The 21,314-nt window shown below is 38.3% G+C and overlaps 1 protein-coding gene and 1 pseudogene across 4 annotated transcripts in view; one reads left to right on the top strand and one right to left on the bottom strand.

The window, feature by feature from the left end:
• FBXL2 (F-box and leucine rich repeat protein 2) overlaps positions 1-21,314 on the bottom strand; it is a 140,237-nt gene that overhangs the window by 74,845 nt on the left and 44,078 nt on the right. The window lies entirely within an intron of this gene.
• On the top strand, positions 6,697-7,474 carry LOC116635178 (annotated as a pseudogene).

Genomic DNA, 21,314 nt, shown 5'->3' with positions numbered 1-21,314 from the left:
TTTCTTTGCTGAACTATGTTAAATCCCATCTCTATTTTCCAGTTTCCTAATTCCATTTTTAGCTTGATCTAATAACTGTTTAATCCATTTACTCTACCTTACACTGGATCATTTCCTTAGGTAACTTGTAATATTTTATCATGACCTCATTTTCATCTGATTATTGATGTGTGGAAAGCTCATGCATCTTGGTTTGTGAAATGTCCCTATGAAATTGTTTAACATTTGATTCTGCCAAGTTCTCCAAAGGTTTCATATTTCCAGCATCAATTTTACATTAATCGCTAAGCTTGGAATTTGAATCATCCACACAGGAAATTAGATTTCCCAAGAAAGACCTTTTCCCCCCAGAGCCCTAAGCAGAAGCAAGGTCTTTTGTTTGTTTATTTAAGTCCCATCTTACATGGTGGAGGGAACCTTTCCAGAGTCTCTGCATTATGTAGTGGTCACAAATTTGATTCCTCTCCATGTACATGTGAGGCCTCTCATCTCCTTTCCCTGGTGGCATTAAAATCCACGCCACTAGTTATTATAGACAGTCTGGTAGCTGATTTGCTAACCATTGCCAGTTATCAGTACACTAAGATTATTTCTTTCTTGAACTATGTATTTGCTTTTTTGTTCTATTATAACCATGGTTTCTCCTGTGTTTTCATACTAGCTCAATTATAAGGTTACAGGATGTTCCTTTGCTTTGATAACAATTAACAGCATGGTATACAGAATGTTCTAGGAGTAGAATGTCAGCTACCCTTCACCTCTGTTACTACAGCAAAGAAAACTAGGTACATGAGCTAGTGGATTTTTGATAAGACACATGACCTGTAGTGTTGAATAACCCGTTAAACTGGAATTTTGTGCTCTACCAAAAAGAATAAAAATTACATGCCTTATCTTTTAGTTAGATATATGGAGATCTGTGAGGATTTTTAGTCTGTTTGTTTTATAGATTATAAGACTAACACATCCTGGAAACAATTTTTGTTGAGTGAAGAACATTTAGCTATAAAGGAAGAACATGAGATTTGAAGTTAAAAGCCTTGAAGTCTCAGATCCACACAGACCTTTTAAATTCCAAATATCATGTTTTTAAACAACTGTGTAATCTTAAATCACTCAACCTCTGAGCCTAAGATTTTTGATTAAAACTGTTCCTTTTACTTGAAAAGATTTTGAGTATCAAGTGATTATTATGAAATTGCTACAATGTAATCAGAAAACATTCCTTTTTAACCCAAAATAATAATCATTAGTAAACCTTAGACTGAATCAACAGAGGCAGAACGTTAAGGCCTTTAGGAAAGTGTGGGGAACTTTAAATGAATGTCAGTTGTTCTGCTAAGAATTGCTGTGGGTTAAGAGTGGTAGTAACACCCAGAATATGACTTTCGGCATTTCTATATTTATATACTTCCTTCATATCCTTAGAACAGCTAGGATAACAAATAACAAAAAGTGATGCCAGGCCCTCCCTAATTCTTCAAAGAACTACCTACTTAGAATAATGCCTCCAAAGATGAAAATATGGGCTTCGTTTTTTGGTGCAAATGAATAGTCTTTAAAATGTGGATACAGAAGACAAAATTTTTTCTAAAGACCACTAAGCCTATTCTCATATACTAAGGTAGATCAGTAAAAAGAAAACAATTATGCTCGTTTAGTAAATTAAATTTGAGGTTTCAGAGCATTGGTTTAGTGATGTTACCTAAAAGAGGAAAAAAAACCCAAAACCCTAAAAGAGTTAACCACTTCAGGAATGTTTCTGAAAGCACAGACACTATTTATACTTTTTATCTCAGTGTGTGAGAGCTGAGGCATGTTAACAGATTTATCTTTTTCTTTATTCATCTTTTTTATTGTGTCACTTACTAAAGCTATTAAGCTTTTTAATTTAAAATATAATAAAGAAAAGACTACAGAAAGAAAATGACTCCACAATAGCAAAACTAGCTTCACATGAATCTAGTCTCTTTTTGGTTTTGACCCTCCATATTTTTTTTTCTTTTTTAAAAATATTTTTATTTATTTATTTGACACAGAGAGAGACAGAAGAGAGGGAACACAAGCAAGGGGAGTGGGAGAGGGAGAAGCTGGCTTCCTGCTGAGCAAGGAGCCTGACATGGGGCTCGATCCCAGGACCCTGGGATCATGACCTGAACCGAAGGCAGACATTTAACGACTGAGCCACCCAGGCGCCCCTTGACCCTCCATATTTTAAAGGGAAGTTAAAACTAAGTTATTAAAGAGGCTCCTGGGTGGCTCAGTCATTAAGTGTCTGCCTTCAGCTCAGGTCATGATCCCAGGGTCCTGGGATCGAGCCCCGCCATCAAGCCCCGCATCGGGCTCCCTGCTCGGCCGGGAGCCTGCTTCTCCCTCTCCCACTCCCCCTGCTTGTGTTCCCTCTCACAGCTCTCTGTGTCAAATAAATAAATAAAATCTTTTTTAAAAAACTAAGTTATTAAAATTTGCAATCATTACATTTTCTAATAAAGAACAGATACTTTTGTGGTTAATTTCCAATTATTCAATTACTATCTTATGAATAAAGTAGCTTTATGAATAAAGATTTCATCATAAATATTGAGCACTAAATAGTAGCTAAAACACATCACAAAAAGAAGTTAGTCAGCTTCTGACTAAAGTTATTTAAAAGACTTTTTTTAATTTTAATTTTTTTAAAGAATTTATTTATTTTTTGAGAGAGAGCAAGCGAGCACAAGCAGGGGGAGTGGCAGAGGGAGAGGGAGAAACAAGCTCCCCGCTGAGCAGGGAGCCCGATGTGGGGCTTGATCCCAGGACCCTGGGATCATAACCTGAGCTGAAGGCAGACGCTTAACCAACTGAGCCACCCAGGCACCCTTTAATTTTAATTTTTAAGAGTTTTATTAAGTTCTTAATTCCAGTATAGTTAACAGTGTTATAAGTGTTTCCGGTGTACAATATAGCGAGTCAACAATTCTATACATTACTCAGTGCTCACCAGGGTAAGTGTACTATTTAATCCCCATCACCTATCTCACTGATTCCCCCCACCCTAAAAGACATTTTAATGAGAAGAGTGTAATCAAAGATCAGTGACTTCATGCAAATGCAAGAGGCTTAAACAATGATGAATCTACTTCTGCCATAATGCTAGTGATCTTAAAGAATCCACAATTGAGTTTCTGGAAGAAATATTTGACTTTTAAAATATAAGTCAAGTGAATGATGGAAAAGGTGAAATTTTCCAAGGTTAGATCATTGCACCATGGAACTGGAGAAGGGAGATTTGCAAAGTCAACATTGGAAAGGAAATCCAGGTAGAATATATTATTTTTTTTTAAGATTTTATTTATTTATTTGACAGAGAGAGACACAGCGAGAGAGGGAACACAAGCAGGAGGAGTGGGAGAGGGAGAAGCAGGCGTCCTGCTGAGCAGGGAGCCCCATGCAGGGCTTGATCCCAGGACCCTGGGATCATGACCTGAGCCGAAGGCAGACACTTAATGACTGAGCCACCCAGGTGCCCCCAGGTAGAATATATTATTAAGATTGAATCAAAATACAATAAAGGATGAAAAAAAATAACTCTGAATTTTAATAAAAGTAATTTGAGAAATTAACAGTGCGCTTAGTAAGTGGTGATTCAAAAGGTTGGAACACAACAAACGGGAACAGTTCTGAATGAGAAGTGGGAAACAAAATATTTATAAAGATTAGAGATAACTAACCCTAAAAGACAGCCAAGGGAAGATGCAGTAACAAGGTGGTTAGGCACATTAGTAAAAATCTAATCAGGAGACAAATCAAGAAAAGACTAAAATGTAGCATACCTTCATATCTTTCAAACTTATCACAAATCTTTTTATTAGGAATATTTTGATACATACAAAAGAATATATGACTTTGTAGTCCCTAATAGTAAGAGTGTATGAATCACTACTGAAACTTAAAAACTAGATCATTACCAGTATCACAGCATCTACTTTGTGTTCCTCCCTTATTTCCGTTCTCTACCTCTCAACCAGTATGTTCATGATTTCTGTTTTTTGCTCCCTTCAGGATTTTACTACAATGTATACATTCCTAAAATGTGGCTTTTGATTTTGAATCTTAAAAAAATAGTACATGCTGTATAGTCTTTTGAAACTAGCTTTTTTCCCACTAGCATCATAACACTAAGATTTATCCATGCCATTTTGTGAGATTTTAGTCCATTTCATTATATGTTTATACTTCACATTATACATATCACATTATATTTATCATCTACATTAATAACATTCCATATTCCAGTGAATATTTGGTTGTTTCCAGTATTTTTACTATGATGAATAATGCTGCTATGAACATTTTTATAAAGATTTTTATTTATTTGAGAGAGAGAGAGAGGGAGAGAGCACGAGCTGGGGAGGAGGAGAGACAGAAGGCGGAAGGAAACGGATGAGCAGACTCCACGCTGAGCATGGAGTCTGACGTGAGGCTTGATCTCATGACCCTGAGATCATGACCTGAACCAAAATCAAGAGTTGGACGCCCAACCGACTGAGCCACCCAGGCACTCCTGAACATTTTTATACATGTCACCTGGTTTACATTTGCAAGAGCTTCCTTAGGGTATATTCAAAAGCTGCAATGCGGGGTCAATCCCAATGTTCAATTTTCATTTCCTAGCTTCCCTTGCAAGTACAAGTAGCCACATAACTAAGAGCTCGCCACAGGAAGGGGGCTAGCTGGAGGGAAGCCATGGTTGAAAACAGTAGAGCTTCCTTCCAAGAAGTCTTTAATAACTGCAGAGAGCAGGGCTTCCTTGATGACTCCATACACCATTCCCAACTTTATTACATGAACAGTAAGTAAACTTCTGTTGTGTTTTAGACATTAGATGATTATTAAATACATATGCCACATTAGCCTACTCTACACTAGTAAAGAAAGGGACACCTTGGAGTAGGGTGCTTCTAGAACAAGAATCTAAAATATGTGACATCTGCGTAGCGGCCGACAGCACAGGAAACACAGCTGGCAACTATGTGACACCATTGCCTGTGGTAATGTGGAGGGCAGACATGGTACGGAGATCTAACCTAGAGAAGAGGTTAGGAGGTGCCAAAAGATTAGTGACTAATGGCTTATCATTGCTGTATTTAGCAAGGCATTACAACAAAGAAAGTACTCAGGAGAAAACTAGTTGGCTTGCAAGCAGAAATAAAAGGGGAGAGAACACAGAAACTGAAGGCCTTAGACTGTTGAAAAAGCCAATTATGTCTAAATACTACTTTCCAAAACTTAAAAGTATCTTGAGCTAAAGGAGATTGCTTGAAATTCTCTGTTAAATAGATTAACTAAGGCCTGTAGCAAAGACTAAAGTCGCTCCCTTTCTTTCCAAGCCTATTATTGTTGCAGATGTCTCTGGAGAAATACCACTGAGAAAGAGAGGCACAGAGGCAAAAAGTAAAATACAGGAGTCCTGAGGCTGCAGTCTAGGAAATAACTGTGGGTGGGGTTACAGGCAGAGGGAACTAACTAGAATCAAACAAATCAGAAGACTAGTGAGTTATTAAATTGTCAAAGAATTCATCCCAAATTTTGGCCTAAAATAAACCACTTATAAACTAATCCTCAGGTCTCCAAAAGTGCACAGGTAAGAAATGACTATGAAATAGGAAGAAACCCCAAGACAGGAAAATTCCCTAACATCCACTTCAGGTTAGTTATGAAAGATAATGGGCAAGGAAGAACCTTCCAGAGGTTGGAGTTAAGGGTCACCAAAAACCAGTGGGAAGAGAGTTATTCACAGAAAACAGAGTAGGAACTTCCCCTACTGAAGGCACAAGGGCGCCGGCGTCCTTAAAGCTGGCCTAGCAGAATCTCGTCATTGCTATAGAACAGTAACTACTGTGTGTCTTACAATCTTCCCCTCCCCAAATTTTGTTTATTGCTATCACCCTGTCCCTGATCCGAGTAAGGAGAGGGGCAGTAGTTGGGGAAAGGTAACAAAATCCTGAAGCACCACATGGAGATACGATGGAGAGGACTGCATATCAGCCAGAGATCCTAGACTTGGAGCTGGATGCAGTGAATGGATGGGATTTGGTTTATCTCTTGGGGAAGAGGTGTGTTCTCTGTGGAAATAAGGGTCACCAATATGGTAATCTGGTTACCAGAAAGGCAGACTATGGCATAAGTGGCTAGCTGCTCACCAAATTTCATGTTTTTCTCTTTTCCTGGGCATACATGTCTAACTGTGTGCCCAGGAAGAATAGAGCTCTATGGATTCTGGAGAGCAGCTAGCTGCCTCTACTTCTTTTGCAGCAGTCAGGTGGGGCTGTGTGGTTGAATTATTATCGAGTAAATGTGAGAACATGATATGTGCCACTTGCATACAGGAATCTCCCAGCAGTCCTCAAAGTATGTTCCAGAGACCCATGACAACCATCTGAGACTCCTTTAGGGATTCAACAGGTCAAAACTATTCTCAATACAAAGACGTCAATTACCTTTTCTATATTAACACTTCCACTGATGGTGCAAAAGAAATGGTGAGTAAAACTGCTGGTTCCTTAGCACAAATAAAAGCAGTGGAACAAAACTGTACTTAGAGTCATTTTAGCCTTCAATGCCATGCCCTCAGTGTTTAAAACCAATAATAATAATAATAATAATAATAATAAAACCCCAAAAGTTTCACTTAAGAATGTCCTAGACAAAGCAGAAACAAATTATTGATTTTATTGAATCTTGACTTTTGAACAAACATCTTTTTAATTTCTGTGTGACAAAATGGTAAGTACACATAAAAGGTTTCAAATGGTTTTTGGTCCCAATCACTGAGCTCCCTCACTGCACGATGCTCTATCCCACCACTGTCCGGCTGCTGCCTTCTCCCACAGAGGAAAAGGAATCACATTATACGTTTGCTCTCAAGAACCTCCACTCTTTCTACCCCTTTGCTGATGCAAGTAAGGGTGATGATCTCCTTCCTGCTGGCACTGAGGATTCTATCCATATAAGAATTCAACAGAGAAATGGGAGGAAAACCCTTACTACTGTCCAAGGGATCAAGGATGATTACAATAAAAAGAAGCTAGAGAAGGTGTTTAAGAAGAAATTTGCCTGCAATGGTACTGTAATTGAGCACTCAAAATATGAAGAAGTAATTCAGCTAAAGGGTCACTAGCACAAGAACATATGCCAGTTCCCCATAGAGCCTGGACTGACAGGACAACCAGCTGAAGGTTCATGGGTTTTAAGTGCTTTTGGCTCACTGAAGCTTAAGTGAGGATTTCCTTGCAGTGATAGAATTTCCCTTCTGTCCTTTGTCACAAGTTTAAAAATCTCACAGCTTGTATAATGAAACCATTTGGGGTCTACTTTTAACTTGGACTAGTGTAACTCGTTCATGCAATAAACTGAAAAGAGTCAAAAGAAAAAGTTTCAAATGATTGTCTTAGGGAAAAACCAATTGTTTGAGTTATGAGCTAAACTAGCCACTTTTTTTTTTTTTTTTAAAGATTTTATTTATTTGGCAGAGAGAGACACAGCAAGAGAGGGAACACAAGCAGGGGGAGCGGGAGAGGGAGAAGCAGGCTTCCCGCGGAGCAGGGAGCCCGATGCAGGGCTCGATCCCAGGACCCTGGGATCGTGACCTGAGCCAAAGGCAGACGCTTAATGACTGAGTCACCCAGGTGCCCCAAAACTAGCCACTTTTTTTTAACTAGTCATTTTTTTTAATGAAACATTTTAACATGAAATAACAACTGACATACTACAATAGCCAAACTATGGAAAGAGCCTAGATGTCCATCAACAGATGAATAGATAAAGAAGATGTGGTATATATATACAAGGGAATATTATGCAGCCATCAAAAAAAATGAAATCTTTCCATTTGCAACAACATGGATGGAACTAGAGGGTATTATGTTAAGCAAAATAAGTCAATCAGAGAAAGACAAATATCATATGATCTCACTGATATGAGGAATTTGAGACAAGACAGAGGATCACAGGGAAGGGAGGGAAAAATGAAACAAGATGAAACCAGAGAGGGAGACAAACCATAAGAGACTCTTAATCTCAGGAAACAAACTGAGGGATGCTGGGATGGAGGGGGGTGGGAGGGATAGGGTGGCTGGGTGATGGACATTGGGGAGGGTATGTGCTATGGTGAGTGCTGTGAATTGTGTAAGACTGATGAATCACAGACCTGTACCCCTGAAACAAATAGTACATTATATGTTAATAAAAAAATTAAAAGAACTACTGACATAAATTGTGGTAATTCAGACTAAAGTACATAACAGACATTTTCTAAAAAATGAAGTGAGCCTGCCACTTCAAGGAAAATTGTGCCAATGATAAAATTCAAGTTTTTGAGTAAAAATTAGAATTTTGGAAAACTTGTACTGGCTACCATGAATTGTCAATGTCCCAAATCTTTTTTTTAATAAAGACTGTATTTACTTATTTATTGAGAAAGAGAGAGAGTATGCATGTGAGCAAGTGAGTGAACCGGGGTCGGGGGGGGGGGCACAGGCAAAGGGTGAGGGAGCCAGAGAATCTCAAGCAGACTCCACACTGAGTGCAGAACTGATGTGGGGCTCAATCTCATGACCCTGAGACAGGATCTGAGCCAAAATCGAGAGTGCGATGCCCAACCAATTGAGCCACACAGGTGCCCTGTCAGTGTCCCAAATCTTGATATTTTCCAAATGATAATTTCATGATGTTTCAAAATCCAGTTTGAATAAGGAAAAGATCTTTCCAAAGTACAAAGACAAATGGAATTTAACTTAGTAAAGTACAAAGGGTTGATTGCCATGGTTTTAAAATTCCAGTTTGCAACTAATCTTTAAGAAACTGCCACCTGTCAAGTTTAGATAACACATCAAAATATCCATAATTAGATGACTCGGCATTAAAGTAATCTTCCCTTTTCCAACTACATATACAAAGCTTTATGGCAGAAGCAAATGAAATAAAAGATTTAGGATAATCAGGAAAAGAAAATGTAAACACAGAAGTTTATATCCAGCAAAACTGGTTTTCAAGTATAAAGGGTACAAACTGGTATCAACGTACAAGACCTTAGAGAATACTGTTCCCATGAACCCTTCCTGAAGAATGAATCTTCTGGAGAACAAGCACCAGACAACAAAATGACTACACAGACACTAAATAAAGACTGGTGGTGAGCATTAAATAAGCTCAATGAAAGTTAAAAGAGAGAGGATATATGATGGCTATATATTTGATAGTGCAGATTTAGTACAACCATTTAAAAGCAGAGGTGAGGAGTAAGAGAACATATGCAAAAAAATGTCATTGTTTTCAGTAATTATATTGGTAAAAACTATATTGGTGTTGTTATTCTGAGGCTATGGTGTCTGTGATGTAGATAAAGCAAATAAGCAAATACAGGATATTCTAATTCTATAATCCCCTGTGTCAGAACCAGGACTATTAGTGTGGAAGAAAGGAGATGTAGACGTTTTGACTGATGAAGTAATAACAGAGTCCTGAATTTGCAGCAGATATATCAGTATGAAATCATGAGTTTCTCATCTCTCTCTATATGTTCACTATACTGAAAAGGTCTAGAAATACCTCTAGCAACAAGACTGTAGTCCTGAAATACCCTTTCCCACAAAAAGAAACCAACACTTCTTGAAAAAATGGCTGATTCCAGGTCTGGAGCAGGTATCATATGAGATGAGCCTCATACATCTGTATATTTGTCAGGAAGGAAACTATCAAAACTACTAGGGTCATGTAAAAGGACTCAGGAGTCAGAGATAAGACCTTTTGAATTTCAATAAAAGTAATAATAGCAATGAATTGAAAATCATTAAATAGGTTTAAATTCATAAACTTATAATACTTGTAAAAAATCTAAGTCCCGTTCAGAAGATAAGAAACCAACTAATTTTTATTTTTAAGTAGTTTCAGACTTACAGAAAAGTTGCAAAAATAGGACAAGGAATTCTTGTGCACTTTTCACCCAGATTTCCCAAGTGCTAACAATATACTGCATTTGCATTTTTCTTTATATATATATATATATATATATATATATATATATATATGTTACATTAATTAAACAGGGAGGCTATTAGACTGAGGTGGCTCTAATGTTGTGGTAGCCTACCTAAGCAACCAAAAACTAGGCCTTTAAATGCCCCAAAATTATAAAATCAGAACACTAAGGACAACCAATCATAAAGAGCAAACGAGGCTTTAAGATACAGCCAATCAGATAACTTCCTTTCTTTGCTTTCCCACCCTCTCTATAGAAGACTTTCCCCTGGCTCTGACTGGTAGAGCACTCCCAACCACCCCTGCTTTGGCCCTGCCCCAAACTGATTCTTGCTCAAAAAACTCTTACAATTTTTAATATACCTCAGCCTATCTTTTAACAAATATCATATACACACATATATGTCATTGTCTCTGAAATATCTGAGAGCAAGCTGCAGACATGATGTTCACTGACCTCTAAATACTCAAGTATCTCCTAAAAACAAGGACGTTCTTTTTCAAAGACACAGTACAATGATCAAAAAAAGGACAGTAATACAGTACTATTATTTAATCTATAGAACTTATAAAAATGTGCCAATTGTGCCATTAATGGCCCTTAAAACAAAAGAAAAACATTTTTTTCTGGCCCAGGACCACATATTGCAGTTAGTTGTCTTGTCTCTTTAGTCTCTTTGATTCTGGAACACTTGGCCTTTCTTTATTCTTTCTTGACTTTAATACTTTCGAAGCATATAGCCCAGTTACTTTGTTGGATCTCCCTCTGCGTGTATCCGCTGTTTCCTCATGATTAGATTCAAGTTACTAATTTGTCAGGAATGCCACAGAAATAATATTGTGGTCTTCTTGGTCATCACATCAGGAGACACAAGGTGTCCATTTGTCCTATTATTGGTGATGTTAACTGTGATCATTTAATTAAGATGATGTCTGCCAGACTGCCTCATTATAAAGTTACTATTTTTCCCTTTGTAATTAATATAGATTACTGTGGGAGATTACTTGAAACTATGCAAATGTTTTTTTCCCCAAATGTCATACCTTCACATATCTCACTTTCAAAAACTGATAAATAAACAGAAAGAATCAGGCATTTAACCTTTTTTATGTAAACTGTAACACTTTATAATCAAATAGGAATGAAGAGAAATAGCTCTTTATGTAAGTATTCTAACTAATAAATGAAAAAAGAATCAGAATATCAATTTGCAGCCCCAATAAGTTAATGATCTAAACAATAAGCATCAATAGATGCTAGCATCCCCCACACACAAAAAAAGAAAACCAGACATTTTGTGACTCCTGATGAAAGAACACCACATTAAATCTTACCAAAGGACAGAACCTGAATCTGATCAAGCCTTTTGATCCAGGTATCAATTTCCAAGAAATATACATGATAACGGAAACATGCTGAAATTGTACCATGAGGATGCAATTAGCAAAACCCAGACTGTTGGAACTTCTGCAAGGCAAATTCTTTAAAAGTATATGTATGGAACAGAAAGAGATGAACAGGGGACCTGCTGATTATCAGAGACTTAAAAAGATTTGTAAATTTTCAGTGGGCAAGACAAAACTGTAATGTTTAGGGATGCACATCTGGGTGATAAATCTAAAAAATGAAATACAGTGATAACTATAAAAGTCAAGATAGTGGTTACTTCTGGAGAAGGGAGAAACAGTTGTGATTTGGATGGGGTATGATATGGAGGTTCCTGAAAAAAATTAAAAAAAGAACTACCATATGATTCTGCAATTCCAATTCTGGGCATATAACCAAAGAAATGAAAACAGGATACTGAAGAGATATACACACTCCCATGTTTCCTGCAGCATTATTTACAATAGCCAAGATATGGAAACAACCTGAATCCATCAACAGATGGATGGATAAAGAAAATGTAGTGAGTGTGTGTGTGTGTGTGTGTGTGTGTTGTGTGTGAGCGCCTATACTAGTCACCCATAGGAAAGAAGGAAATCCTGAGGAAATATGGCGGAGGAGTAGGGGACCCTATTCCAACTGGTCCCCAGAATTGAACTGGATATCTACCAGACCACTCTGAGCACCCATGAAACCAGTCTGAGATGTAAGAAGATCTGGATCTCTACAAACAGAGTATCACAGGCGGTTGGTTTCAAGGCACGAAGCGGGGAGCCCTGATTCCGCGGGCACATATCGGAGGATAAACGGCAGCAGGAGGGAGCCTGGCCGTGGGGATCCTACACCGCCGGTGAGTGACAGCCTCGCGCGCTGGGGACCAGGCACAGACTCACAGACCGGTGGCGGCAGGGAAAGGACTTTAGGGCAGCCCCCGGGGCGGAAACCCGGAGCGGTGGGGTCACACGTGCGATCTGGGGGCAGCTGGCGGTTCTAGAAGCACAAAGGGCAGAGACGTGCTCCGACTTGGAGGCAGGACTGGGGGCGCTGCGGAAGGGCGCACAACCCAGGCCGCTGCAGTTTATAGCAGCACAGACAGAAACGGAGACAGTGTGGCCTGGAGAGCTCACTGAAGAACAGACTGCGGTCTCTCTGCTCTGAGGCAGAGGGTTGGAAATGGTCTCTTTTACTCTGACTCGCGGAAGAGATGCGGAAAGCCGCCAGGGAAAGCCGCCAGAGAACAAAAGCCCCAAAAACTGATTCCCGCTGAGCCCATCCCCCTCCACAGGGGCACAGGGCAACTCCGCCCAAACAGGCTTGCCTGAGTAACAGCGCAGCAGGCCCTTCCCCCAGAAGACAGGCTGGGAAAACAAGAGGCCAGCAACCCTAAGGTCCCAAGAAAACAGGTGCATCTTGCTTGGGTTCTGGTCAATAATTTGGACTCTATACATTCCCTCAAACACCCATCAACAGAATGACTAGGAGGAGGAGCCCCCAAAATAGAAAAGACTCAGAGATTATGACTTATGCTGCAGATTTACAAATGGATGCAGATGTAACCAAGATGTTGGAGATGGAAGTCAGGCTAGCAATTGTGAAGACAATGGCTAGAATGGAGAAATCAATTAATGGCAACATAGAGTCTTTAAGGGCAGAAATGAAAGCTGAATTGGCAGAACTTAAAAATGCTATTAATGAGATCCAATCCAATCTAGATAATCTAACAGCTAGGGTAACTGAGGCAGAAGTGCGAATAAGCGACCCGGAAGACAATATAATAGATAAAAAGGGAAAAGAGGAGGCCAGGGAAAAACAACTCAGAATCCATGAAAATAGAATCAAAGAAATAAGTGACACCATGAGGCGTTCCAATGTCAGAATACTTGGAATCCCAGAGGGAGTGGAGAGAGAGGACTAGAAGATGTATTTGAGCAAATCGTAGCTGAGAACTTCCCTAATCTGGGGAATGAAACAAACGTTAGAGTCCTAGAGGCAGAGAGGACCCCTCCTAAGATCAAGGAAAACAGGCCAACACCCCGGCATGTAATAGTAAAACTTGCAAATCTTAGAACCAAGGAAACCATCTTAAGGGCAGTTAGGGGGAAGAGATTCCTTACGTACAGAGGGAGGAAAATCAGAATAACGTCAGACCTAACCACAGAGACCTGGCAAGCCAGAAAGGCCTGGCAAGACATATTCAGGGTACTAAATGAGAAGAACATGCAGCCAAGAATACTTTACCCGGCAAGGCTTTCATTTAGAATGGATGGAGAGATGCAGAGCTTCCACGACCGGCAGAAACTGAAAGAGTATGTGACCACTAAGCCTGCCCTGCAAGAAATATTAAGGGGGGGTTCTATAAAAGGAGAAAGACCCCAAGAGTGATCTACAACAGAAATTTACAGGGACAATCTATAAAAACAACGTCTTCACAGGCAACATGTTGACAATTAATTCATATCTTTCAATAATCACTCTCAACGTGAATGGCCTAAATGCTCCCATAAAACGGCACAGGGTTGCAGACTAGATAAAAAGACAGGACCCATCCATATGCTGTCTACAAGAGACTCATTTTGAACATAAAGATACATCCAGACTGAAAGTGAAGGGATGGAGATCCATCTTCCATGCCAGCGGACCTCAAAAGAAAGCTAGGGTAACAATTCTTATATCAGACAAATTAGATTTTAAACTTAAGTCTGTAATTAGAGACACAGAAGGACACTGTATCATTCTTAAAGGGTCTATCCAACAAGAAGATCTAACAATTGTAAATATCTATGCCCCCAACATGGGAGCAGCCATCTACATAAGCCAACTGTTAACCAAAATAAAGAGTCATATTGATAACAATACGTTAATTGTAGGAGGCCTCAATACTCCACTCTCAGCAATGGACAGATCATCTAAGCAGAAAATCAACAAGGAAACAAGAGCTTTGAATGATACACTGGATCAGATGGACCTCATAGATATTTACAGAACACTCCACCCTAAAACAACAGAATACTCATTCTTCTCAACCACACACGGAACTTTCTCCAGAATAGACCACATACTGGGTCACAAATCAGGTCTCAACCGATACCAAAAGACTGAGATTATTCCCTGCATATTCTCAGACCACAATGCTTTAAAACTGGAACTCAATCACAAGAAAAAATTAGGCAGAAATTCAAACACCTGGAAGCTAAAGACCACTCTGCTCAAGAATGTTTGGGTCAACCAGGAAATCAAAGAAGAACTTAAACAATTCATGGAAATCAATGAGAACAAAAACACATCGTCCAAAACCTATGGGATACTGCAAAGGCAGTCCTAAGGGGGAAATACATAGCCATCCAAGCCTCACTCAAAAAAACAGAAAAATCCCGAATTCACCAACTAACTCTACACCTTAAAGAACTAGAGAAAAAGCAACAAATGATGCCTAAGCCACGCATTAGAAGAGAAATAATTAAAATTAAAGCAGAGATCAATGAATTAGAAACCAGAAACATAGTAGATCAGATCAACGAAACCAGAAGTCGGTTCTTTGAAAGAATTAATAAGATTGATAAACCACTGGCCAGACTTATCCAAAAGAAAAAAGAAAGGACCCAAATTAATAAAATTATGAATGAAAGGGGAGAGATCACAACTAACACCAAGGAAATAGAAACAATTATTAGAAATTATTATCAACAACTATATGCCAATAAACTGAGCAATCTGGATGAAATGGAGGCCTTCCTGGAAACCTATAAGCTGCCAAGACTGAAACAGGAAGAAATTGACAACCTGAATAGGCCAATAACCAGCAACGAGATTGAAGCAGTGATCACAAACCTCCCAAAAAACAAGAGTCCAGGGCCTGATGGATTCCCTGGGGAATTCTACCAAACATTCAAAGAAGAAATAATACCTATTCTCCTGAAGCTGTTTCAAAAAATAGAAACAGAAGAAAAACTTCCAAACTCATTCTATGAGGCCAGCATTACCTTAATCCCCAAACCAGGCAAAGACCCCATCAAAAAGGAGAATTTCAGACCGATATCCCTGATGAATATGGATTCCAAAATCCTCAACAAAATCCTAGCTAATAGGATCCAACAATACATTAAAAGGATCATCCACCATGACCAAGTGGGATTTATCCCCGGGATGCAAGGGTGGTTCAACATCCGCAAATCAATCAATGTGATAGAACACATCAATAAGAGGAGGGAGAAGAACCATACGGTCCTCTCAATTGATGCAGAAAAAGCATTTGATAAAATACAACATCCTTTCCTGATTAAAACTCTTCAGAGTATAGGGATAGAGGGAACATTCCTCAAGTTCATAAAACCCATCTATGAAAAACCCACAGTGAATATCATCCTCAATGGGGAAAAGCTGAGAGCCTTTCCCTTAAGATCAGGAACACGTCAAGGATGCCCACTCTCGCCACTACTGTTCAACATAGTACTAGAAGTCCTAGCAACAGCAATCCGACAACAAAAAGAAATAAAAGGGGGGCGCCTGGGTGGCTCAGTCATTAAGCCTCTGCCTTCGGCTCGGGTCATGATCCCAGGGTCCTGGGATCGAGCCCTACATCGGGCTCCCCGCTCTGCGGGAAGCCTGCTTTTCCCCCTCCCACTCCCCCTGCTTGTGTTCCCTCTCTAGCTGTGTCTCTCTCTGTCAAATAAATAAATAAAATCTTCAAAAAAAAATGAAATAAAAGGTATTCAAATAGGCAAAGAAGAAGTCAAACTCTCTTTTCGCAGACAACATGATACGTTATGTGGAAAACCCAAAAGACTCTACCCCCAAATTACTAGAACTCATAGAGCAATTCAGTAATGTGGCAGGATACAAAATCAATGCACAGAAATCAGTTGCTTTCTTATATACTAACAACGCAACTGTAGAAAGAGAAATTAGAGAGACAATTCCATTTACAATAGCACCAAAAACCATAAGATACCTCGGAATAAACCTAATCAAAGAGGTAAAGGATCTATACTCTAGGAACTACAGAACACTCATGAAAGAAACTGAAGAAGACACAAAAAGATGGAAAAATATTCCATGCTCATGGATTGGAAGAATAAACACTATTAAAATGTCTATGCTACCCAGAGCAATCTATACCTTCAATGCCATCCTGATCAAAATTCCAATGACATTTTTCAAAGTGCTGGAACAAACAATCCTAAAATGTGTATGGAATCAGAAAAGACCCCGAATCGCCAAGGAAATGTTGAAAAAGAAAAACAAAGGTGGGGGCATCACGTTGCCTGATTTCAAGCTATATTACAAAGCTGTGATTACCAAGACAGCATGGTACTGGCACAAAAACAGATATATAGACCAATGGAACAGAATAGAGAGCCCAGATATGGACCCTCAACTCTATGGTCAAATAATCTTTGACAAAGCAGGAAAAAATATGCAATGGAAAAAAGACAGTCTCTTCAATAAATGGTGCTGGGAAAATTGGACAGCCACATGCAGAAGGATGAAACTCGACCATTCTCTAACACCATTCACAAAGATAAACTCAAAGTGGATGAAAGACCTCAATGTGAGACAGGAATCCATCAAAATCCTAGAAGAGTACATAGGCAGTAACCTCTTTGACATCGGCCACAGCAACTTCTTTCAAGATACATCTCCAAAGGCTAAGAAAAGCAAAAATGAACTTTTGGGACTTCATCAAGATAAAAAGCTTCTGCACAGCAAAGGAAACAGTCAACAAAACAAAGAGGCAACCCACAGGATGGGAGAAGATATTTGCAAATGATACTACAGATAAAGGGCTGGTATCCAAGATCTATAAAGAACTCCTCAAACTCAACAGCCAAAAAACTAACATTCAGGTCAAAAAATAGGCAGAAGACATGAACAGACACTTCTCCGAAGAAGATATACAAATGGCTAACAGACACATGAAAAAATGTTCATCATCATTAGCCATCAGGGAAATTCAAATCAAAACCACATTGAGATACCACCTTACACCAGTTAGAATGGCAAAAATGGACAGGGAAAGAAACAACAAATGTTGGAGAGGTTGTGGAGAAAGGGGAACCCTCTTACACTGTTGGTGGGAATGCAAGTTGGTACAGCCACTTTGGAAAACAGTGTGGAGGTGCCTCAAAAATTTAAAAACAGAGCTACCCTATGACCCAGCAATTGCACCTCTGGGTATTTACCCCAAAGACACAGATGTAGTGAAAAGAAGGGCCATATGCACCCCAATGTTCATAGCAGCAATGTCCGCAATAGCCAAACTGTGGAAAAGAGCCGAGATGCCCTTCAACAGATGAATGGATAAAGAAGATGTGGTCCATATATACAATGGAATATTACTCAGCCATCAGAAAGGATGAATACCCAACTTTTACATCAACATGGATGGGACTGGAGGAGATTATGCTAAGTGAAATAAGTCAAGCAGAGAAAGTCAATTATCATATGGTTTCACTTATTTGTGGAACATAAGGAATAGCATGGAGGACACTAGGAGAAGGAAGGGAAAAATGGGGGGCAGGGAATTGGAGGGAGAAATGAACCATGAGAGACTATGGACTCTGAGAAACAAACAGGGTTTTAGAGGGAAGGGGGGAGAGGGGATTGGTTAGCCCAGGTGATGGGTATCAAGGAGGGCATGTACTGCACGGAGCACTGGGTGTTTTACGAAAACAATGGATCGTTGATCACCACATCAAAAAGTAATGATGTATTGTATGGTGATTAACATAACATAATAAAATTTAAAAAAAAAAAAAGAAAGAAGGAAATCCTGCCATTTGCAACAACATGGATGGACCCTGAGGGCATTATGCTGAGGTAAGTCAGACACAGAAAGACAAATATCATATGACATTGCTTACTGAACTTATAAAACTCATAAAAACAAAGAATAAAATAATCACAAGGTGCTAAGAGGCTGGGGAATGGAAGAGATGTTTTTTAAGGGTACAAATTTGTAACTAGTACATAAACAAGTCCTGGAGATCTATAGTGATTATAGACAACAATATTGTAGTATAAAACCAAACCTGCTAAGAGACCAGATCTTAATTATTCCCACCACAAAAAGAACTGATAATTACATGATGTGACAGAGGTGCTAACTAAAGCTATAATGACAATCATACTGCAATATACAAACTACCAAATCACACATGCTGTATATCTTAAATGTATACAATGTTATATGTCCAATATATTTCAATAAGAAAATTTGTTACAACCTTTGGAAAGCAATGGTTTTGTCAAGAGGTAAAGCTGTAAAACGTTCTCCTTCTTTGATCAGTAATTTCACTTCAGGAAGTTGTCATGAAATAATTCATCAAAAGAAGAAAAAATTTAAAGTGGTTATTTGAGCCATATCTACAATTATAAAAAGCAACAAAAAGGTTAAGTAAATCATTCCTTACGCACTCTATGGAATATTAAGCAGCCACTGAAGCGGTAATTACGAAGATTATGTGCCGATAAGGGAGGGTAATCATAAAATGTTAGGTAGGGGAAAGCTCAGAGGAAAATGATTACGTTCCATTCCAACTAAGTGCAAATAAATACACACATGGGCCAAGAGTACAAGGAAACTAAACTGCAAGATTCACCAAATAGAGTATAATTTTTTCAAGTGCTGTTTCTTCTCACACACACATATACTCATATGCCCACACAATACACATACACACACAGGCACATGTTCACATATACATTCATATACACACACAAACATGCCAACCCAATACATATATACACATATATATAAGTACACATTTACACACACACATATGATAATGTACACAATTGTGGGCTGAACTGGGTACTCCCAAAATTCAAATATTAAAGTCTTAAACCAAAGTACTTCAGAGTGTGACTGCATATGTGTCAAGATACGAGACAAGATATTTAAAGACATAATTAAAGTAAAATGAGGTCATTAGAGTGGGCTCTAATCCAATATGACTTATCCCCTCATAATAAGAGATTAAAACACAGACAGCTACAGAGGGAAGACCATGTGAGGACATAGGGAAAAGATGGCCATCTACCAAGCCAAGGAGCGAAGTCTTTGAAGAAACCAACCATGCTGACATCTTGGTCTTGCACTTCTAGCCTCCAGAACTGTGAGAAAATAAATTTCTGTTTTTAAGCCAAAATAATAACAACAACAACTATAATAATAAAACCAAAATAATAAAACAACAATAATAATAATATAACGACAACTATAATAATAAAGCCAAAAGCTGGTTCTTTAAAAGTACTAACAAAATAGTTAAAACTTTTAGTAAAATTGATAAAAAATGGGGTGAGCACTTAAACATAAATTAATGATAGTTCAAACAAAAATAAATACATGACAGCAGATACTGTAGAGTTAAAAAATAAACATAGAACTATCAAAACTGGCTAAAATAAAAAACACAAGAAACAACAAGTGTTGGCAAGGATGTGGAGAAAAACGAACCCCCACACTCTGTTGCTGGGAATGCAAACTGGTGTAGCCACTGTGGAAAACAGTATGGCAGTCCCTTAGAAAATTAAAAATAGAATTGCTATATGATCCAGTAATTCCACTACTGGGTATTTACTGAAAGAAAACAAAAACAATAACTTGAAAAGGTATACGCACTCCTATGTTTACTGCAGCATTATTTACAATAGCCAAGATATGTAAGCAACCTAAGTGTCCCCTGATAGATGAATAGATAAAGAAGACACGGTATATATATACAATGAAATATTATTCAGCCATAAAAAAGAATGAAATATTGCCATTTATAACAATATGGATGGACTGAGAGGATATAATACTAAGTGAAATAAGTCAGAGAAAGACAAATACTATATGATTTCATTCATATGTGGAATGGACAAAGAAAAAAAGAGACAAACAAAAAAACAGACTCATAAATACAGAGAACAAATTGGTGGTTGCCAGAGAGGAGGGGGGTGAGGTGATGAGTAAAATAAATGGAATGAAGAATATACTTATCTTGATGAACACTGAGAAATTTATAAATTGTTGAATTATACTGTACCCCTGAAACTAATATAACACTGTATGTTAACATTTGAATAATAAATAAATAAATAAATAAGACACAGTGGGACAGAATATCCTTTCAAAAAAAAAAAACCTATCAACAAAATTTTAAACTCAGACAAAATGGACAAATTCCTAGAAAAATGAAACTACCAAAGTGACTCAAGAAAAAATAGAAAGCTTAAAAAATCCTACTCATATCAAATTAGTTAAAAATTTTCCCACAGAGAAAATTCTAGGCTCAGACAATTTTAGAATTTTAGTTCTATCAGACTTTCAAATAACGGTTAAACCAAAACACACGGACTATTTCAGAGAGCAGGAAAAGACTGAATACTCCATAACTCAATTCTATAGGCTTGTATTAATTCCAAAATCAGATAAAAACAATGAGAAATAAATTTAAAGACCCTAGTCACCCCAAAATACAGATGTCTTCTGTGTGTATTGGCACACAGAAAATTAACTAATGGAACAGAATAAAGACTAACTATATAACTATTAGAGAATAGAATATATGATAGAGGTAATAATGGCATTCTTTTGATCAGGATCATCTAAGGAAAAGACCAAACAAGGAAATAAAGACTTTAAATGACACACTGGACCAAATGGACTTCACAGATATATTCAGGAGATTTCATCCCAAAGCAACAGAATACACATTCTTCTCTAGTGCCCATGAAACATTCTCCAGAACAGATCACATCCTAGGTCACAAATCAGGTCTCAACAAGTACCAAAAGACTGGAATCACTCCCTGCATACTTTCGGACCCCAATGCTTTGAAACTAGAACTCAATCACAAGAGGAAAGTCGGAAAGAACTCAAATACGTGGAGGCTAAAGAGCATCCTACTAAAGAATGAATGGG

Source organism: Phoca vitulina, unplaced genomic scaffold, assembly GCF_004348235.1.
Source record: "Phoca vitulina isolate PV1807 unplaced genomic scaffold, GSC_HSeal_1.0 scaffold10, whole genome shotgun sequence".
Classification (NCBI taxonomy): Eukaryota; Metazoa; Chordata; class Mammalia; order Carnivora; family Phocidae; genus Phoca; species Phoca vitulina.
This window is presented reverse-complemented; position numbering and strand designations above follow the sequence as displayed.